We start from the raw sequence: 6,546 nt of genomic DNA, 5'->3' as shown, positions 1-6,546 counted from the left end.
GCTGAATATTCTATAAACATTTCATGTCAAATAAATGTACTTTACCAAATGTACCGTGTTGCTGTTTGATTTTAAAGTACAGTTTCATATTCCGAATTGTGGCGCGCTGTGTTGTGAGTTGATCTGTGTTGGTTTCCGGGTTCTGCGTGAAGTCACGTAGAAGACGACTGGGGGCATTTGCCTACGCAGCACAGAAACGTCACGGAGAGAGGCAGGGAATATGAATGTTTTGATAATGTCAGGCTCTGGGGCGGGGGATATGATTTAGTGCCGCAAAAGCAGGTCAGCTAGGGCGATGGGGGAAATGATAGGATTATCACAAAATGGCGGCTCCCTGATGCCTGTTTTCGCGTGCATTTAATGGACATAAACTCGGGTAAGGTCCATAGGAAATTTTTCTAAAAGCGAGCGACTAAGGCTTAAAAACACATGGCCGACCCGTAGGGGCAATACAAATTTTTGACCGAACCATTCCTTTAAGGGGCCATATATAAATGATGCCCGAGGGTGGGGGTTGCTGGGAGAGAACAGCATTGAGATGATTCCAAGAAATCACTGGGGGTTGTTTCAAATTTCATAATTGTTAATGTGCAAGAAGTCCTCTGTGTGTTTTGGTATATGGTCTCTAAATGTTACCTCAGTGTTGTAGTATTTGTAAGTTCATTAGAAATACAAGTCAGTCAATTGGTGAAAGTTATTTTTTTAATTGTGATATTTCGCTGTGCCACAGCGTTTGTGGCTGATGTTTTGGTTGCTTTATGGTTATTTGTCAAACCTTAAACAAATATATATATCCTTACTATAGACAGGCCTGGTTCCTTGTTCATTGGTGGTACAGTGGGTATTTGCTGGGGAGGTGCGAGGTAGGTTGGAGGCCTCAATACAGCTGAATCTGTATAAGCGCTTTGGGTGTGCGCCACCTTACTTGGAGGGAGGAGCACCATGAGTTGAGAATGACCGCCTAATAATTTGTGACAAAGCTGGGGGCTCAGGGCCTGGATTAGAGAGAGTTTTCACTCGTGACAGTACAGTAGCAGTAGACTATTCATTTGGGTGTGATTGCATTTCAGTGGATAGAAAGTTGTGTTGCATTGTGAAGGTGCCATTCAGACCTTTACCCTGGGTTCCAGGGCTGTGTGTAGATAAAACAGTATAGATATTGAGTTATTATTGTGAGTGGAACTAAGCAGAACCAGGGTTGAGATGTTTGCCCTTGCATAGGGGGTATGTAAGGTGCAGAACACATTTCAGAATGAGCACCGTAGAAATCAATATGGCCAGGAAACATCTCCTATGCAAATTGTTTATTAAAAGTGAATTGGTAGAACAAGAACATGACATGTGGCAAGCCAGAATGATGCAGGAGGTTATCTCTGCAAATATAGAAATGTGGGAGGATTATGGGCTCTTACATCAGGCCCTGGCAGACCTTTACATGACACAAACCAGCAAAGATGAGCAAATTAAAATGGCTCAGCTCACAGCATACATGCATTTCCATATGCTGATCATCAAAGAAAGACACCATAATAGAGTGGCCTCTGGGCAAAACCAGGCTGAGCTTTTGAATCAAGCCTGGAAAGAGCTGAAACAATTATAAGGGAAAGTGCAACAGAGCCAACATTTGGATTTACAATTAGGAAATATTATTGAGAATCTAAAAGATGAGTTGAAAACACAGAAGTGAGAAAATGTAGAGCGAGAGACTACATTTTCTGCACTGTAAGGGGAGTATAAAGAATGTGTTGAAAATCTGAGTGAAAGTCAACACAAATTAAAGGAGCAGGTTGTTCACAATAGAGCCTGCTTAGGGGACACGTTCACATTTCAATCACAGGTAAAACAACTGAAAGCTGAAAACAGCCAGTTAATTATTAAGGGGGTTGATTCTTAGGGTGGGTGCGATTATATGCACCAAGATCTGAACCTTGAAACAGCAGAGAGAGTAGTTGAGGGATGGAAATAACAAATTAAGTTAAGAGAATAGTGCCCTGTTTGGGGAGTGTGTTAAGGATTGATGTGGAGAAAAGTGAGCCATATTCTCAGAAACGGACTGACAGTAGGTTACAAAATGCACAATTAACGGAACGTGTGAGGCAAGCAGACATTGACTTAGAGCAGGCAACACAGGCCAAAATTGCGCAAGGGGGGGAGATTAGTCTCCTGAAAAAGAAATGCTCTGAATATGCAAATTTGATGCAAGCCTCACAGAAGGAAAATGAGTACCATTGTGAAGAGAACAAGGGACTAAGAGACTGATTAATGGCACAAAGTAAAATGTTAGAAGCCACTCAAGCACTGGTGCCAGAAATGAGAACTCAGGCCTTTGCATACCGCCAAGAAATAGGGACTGAGAAAAACAAATGTGAGAGGTTAGAAAGTGAAATAGCATAATAGAAACAGGCTTTGAGACACCCTGACCAGTCAGGGTATGGAAAAGCGCCCTCTGATTACTGAGTGATGACCTCAATACCAGGGACCTCAAGCCAATTCACCCCCTCATATGTACAGAGCGCAGCTGACTTCATGCATACCACTTCTCAAGAACAGGGAAACATGAGGCAGCTGGATTCAACCAGGCCTAGTCCAAATGGTCCAGAAGGCCAGGCGTTATCCGACATCGATGAGGGTTCAGGATTAACAAGTAAATGGACGGTGGCCGGACCAGTGGTCTCCGGGAATTTAAAAATACCCTGGCATGTACTTCTGACCAGGAGGGCTCCTATGATGAAAAGATCAGGGAGTTGGACTGGCAGAAAATGAAGTTACAAAGGGACCACCTGGTCGGCTTTTCAAAAGGAGAAGAACCAAAAGAGCATCTTAAAAACCTCTACATATTCAGGGAGGTGGGGGAATGGAGGGATGATGAGGATGAGTATTCTCTGGTGCAAAAAAAGGGGAGTACAAAGAAAATGAGCATGAGACCCCACAGCACCACAAGAGAGAAGAGTCCAAGCCCCTGGAATTCTGGGAGGTATTTCCGGTCTCATAGAGGTAGGGAGCGCTTAAAGGACAGGGAATGGACCACCGACAGTAGCAGCTTTGAGTCTGAGGAGGAGTGGTCTCAGGTACAGAGGAAAAGGAAGTCTGCCAATCAGAAGACAGGTCTGGTGAAAGACCCAATTCAGCAGATAAATACCATGGAAAGCTTCATGACTCCCTACTAAACGAATGCAAAATACTCAGTATGGTAGCATCTAGAGCTTTAGGACCAAATGATGAGATCATTTGGTATTTAAAATGATAGGAATTGTATGGAATTTGCTAAGTGGACATTCTCCCCTGAATACTCCAGCTTCTTTGTAGGGCTGGAGGATCAAGATCACCAAAAATGGTCCACCTATAAGACAGCCATTCTAAAACACTTTTCAATTCATAGGACTGCGCAGGAGGCTCGTAAAGTGGCATACAACTTGCAGTGTGGGGAAGACCAAGGGCCTAGAGTGTTCATGTAGGAGCTGAAGCAAGCATTTTCACAGGCTTCTAGGTGGGTGAACAACATATTTTCACACGCTCCCAAAAAACATAATGATCCAATAAGTAAGGGATTTCCATGAGCGCAGGACCCTGGATTGTGTGATAGAACAGGCCACCAGGATCTATGAGATCCAAAAGCCATCTGCAAATGAGAATCACCAGAAAACCCCCAAACTATTAAGCACACCTGCTGCTGCAAAGGTAGCAGAGGTGAAAAATATTCCCCCATTGGACTTGGAGATGGGGGGCCTAAAAATACTCCTTCTGTCAATCAGCAGAACAAGAGGCAGAGGAAACCCTCGGATCCAACCCAATCGGGTGGTAGACAGGTAGGATACCAGACCAACGCTCTATCTGACCCTGCCACCTACATCAGCCCGAGATACAAGGGTAGCAGACCCATACTGGGGTATGTCTACACTCCCCCGGCACAGAAAGGGGGCGCGACCAGGTAGGCACAGCCCCGGGAAACTTCCCTCAAAACATCCCTGCAAACTTCCCTCAGAAGGGAAAAAATACTCCACCCCCCAACCTAAGTTTCTTTCCCAGATACTCTTCAAACCCCAATTTCCAGAATAAACCTCCCCTCTCGCCCTGCTTTCAGGACATTAGATTCCCAAATCCAGGAGAAGGAACACCTTGGATGCAAGTTTATCAGGGAAACTCTCAATACCCAAGCTACTGCGGGAGAAGGGACAGCTACCCTCTCCTTGAGCACCAAAGGTCTGACTATAGTCCGCTCTACTAACCAGAATAAATGACACAACTGGAGCAACAAGTCCACCAATGAACCCATGACCTGGGTCGCATGTTGAGGGCTCAGCAAAACCCTCAATTGGAAACTGCTGCCCAGAATAGCTCAACACCCGGGTCTGGTGCCCTGAGGGAGCAATAATGGGAAGAAAACTCCGACAACCAATAGGTGCCAGAGGAGGGGGCCCAGGTGTAAGGGTGATGATAAGCCCTAGAGGAAGTTTCCTTTCCCACTGGAACAAAACCCCTGGAAACCTCTGGACCTGAACATGAATCTTCTACCCCTGAAAAGTTGCAACCTAAAGAACAGAGAGTAAGTAGGAGAAATCAAAAGCCAAAGACAACCCACTTTGTGGAGGAAGTCCACATAATCCCTTTCGAAGGAGAAGATTCTCTGGAGGTTTCAAGGAAGAACATCTTCTCTTTCAAAGATGGAGGGATCCCTCCCAAGGAAAACTGGGTTCCAAAAGACCCTGAATTTTATGGGGTAAGTATGGAAACCGACCGAGAGCAAGAAGTGCTTAAACCCAAACAATGTCACCCAGAGGACCCAGAAATCACAGAGGTATCCTACACCCAAACAGGTTTGGGTAACTGTCTCCAGGAAAAGGGGGAGAACAAAGCATCGAGGGAAAAAGGGGACTTCCCAATCCCACCTGCTTCTGTGTGCAAAATATATTTTACAGATTCCTGGACTCGGACACAGAAAGCTGTCCAAGATCACACAGTGTCATAGTTCAATATAAAATGTTAACCGCCAAGCTGGCACGGAATGCACATTTTCTTTGCCCCCTTCAGGAGAGCGAAGGAAGATTTTATACTTCCGTCAAGGTACAGGGGCATTATCAGCACTGGTGGATACTGGTTCACAAGCCACCCTATGTTCCAAAAAGGCCTTCAACCAACTACATTCAGGAAGGGGGAGAGTCACCAAATTCCCGATTGCGATGTTTGGTTTTTACTACACCCATCTGGCTGAATACTCTTTCGACTTGAGCATTCGAGTGTGGCAATGACAACACCGACACAGCAGCCATGGCAAGTTCTTGAAATGGATTGATATCTGCTGCATCCCTGAACCTCCAAAGCTCACTCCAGAAGTCCAGTGTGCTTTTAGTCTCGTTCCATTTCCTGAGGTGGATGACAAGCCATTGCTGGACAATGTTGTCTATCTCTGCAGGGGAGTAGCCAAGGGGCTTGGCTATTTTTATTACCTCTCCAGGGCTCTTACTTTGCTTCAGAGTTTCCTGCACATTGAAAACAGACATATACTGCAATGCTTCAATGTTGTCCGGCAGCCGCACCCTCAACTCATTTGTGAGGGAGATGTGAAGGATGTACACCGCTTTCGGACATTGCTTTCATCCTCTGGCACAAGGCAGAGCTCAGCTGCTTTGGACTCAAAAAGGTGCCCAAAGTACGGTTTTGGACAGATGTAACCATCTATTGGCCTTTTCAGTACATCAATGTTTGCCAGAGGATTAGGCACCTTGCTGCTCACAGACTTGATCAGGCTAACCAAGCTGTCAAGTAGCTTAAGAGGATCCACCTGCTCTCCCTCAAAAGCCTTGATGTCAAACTGTACCTCACCCAGCACTGACTTTAAAAAGGTCAGATATAATATGTTTTGTGGATCACTGTACATGAAGTATAAAACCTCAGCCATGTAGCAGTGTTCACTGGACTTGGTAACTGAGAAATGAAGCCTAAGATCCTCCCACTGGTCCAAAATGCCTGAAACTGCAGGTTCTATGGAGAGCCAACATGTGGAACAAACCTTTGTTATCAGTAAAGGTTTCTTCCCACAGTTGATGGTCTCAAATACGGCCTTGTAGGCCTCCCTGCGCTTGGGAAACTCTGAAAACCATGTATAAGTCTCCCATACCAAATATTCCACGCTACAGGGGATGGTTTCATTGGAAGCATGAGTTACAGCAAGCTGCAGAGAGTGGCACACACAGCGAATAAGGACCAGATCCTTCAAGTCATACTCCTCCTTCAGCACTTTATGCACTCCATTGTTAACCCCCGTCATAACAGAGGCATTGTCAGTGCCTATCCCCAGGAGTTTCTCTTTTTTGAGAGAACACTTCTCGAGGAAAGCCACAACAGCACGGGCTATAGATCTGGCATCTCCTCCCTCCAACTCAACAAGCCCCAGAAATGTTGACACAATTGTCTGCTTTGTGACACTGAAGTACCTTATCACAAACCTCAGGTACTTAGAAACACTTACATCTGTGGACTCATCGAGCAGTAGGCTGAAACACAGGTCTTCCACATCTGCAACCAGCTTTTTCAGAAAGTAGGGCGCTA

This window comes from Ambystoma mexicanum, chromosome 6p, assembly GCF_040938575.1.
Source record: "Ambystoma mexicanum isolate Mex_15411 chromosome 6p, UKY_AmexF1_1, whole genome shotgun sequence".
Lineage (NCBI taxonomy): Eukaryota > Metazoa > Chordata > Amphibia > Caudata > Ambystomatidae > Ambystoma > Ambystoma mexicanum.
The sequence above is the reverse complement of the archived record's forward strand: the minus strand, read 5'-3'. Positions refer to the sequence as shown.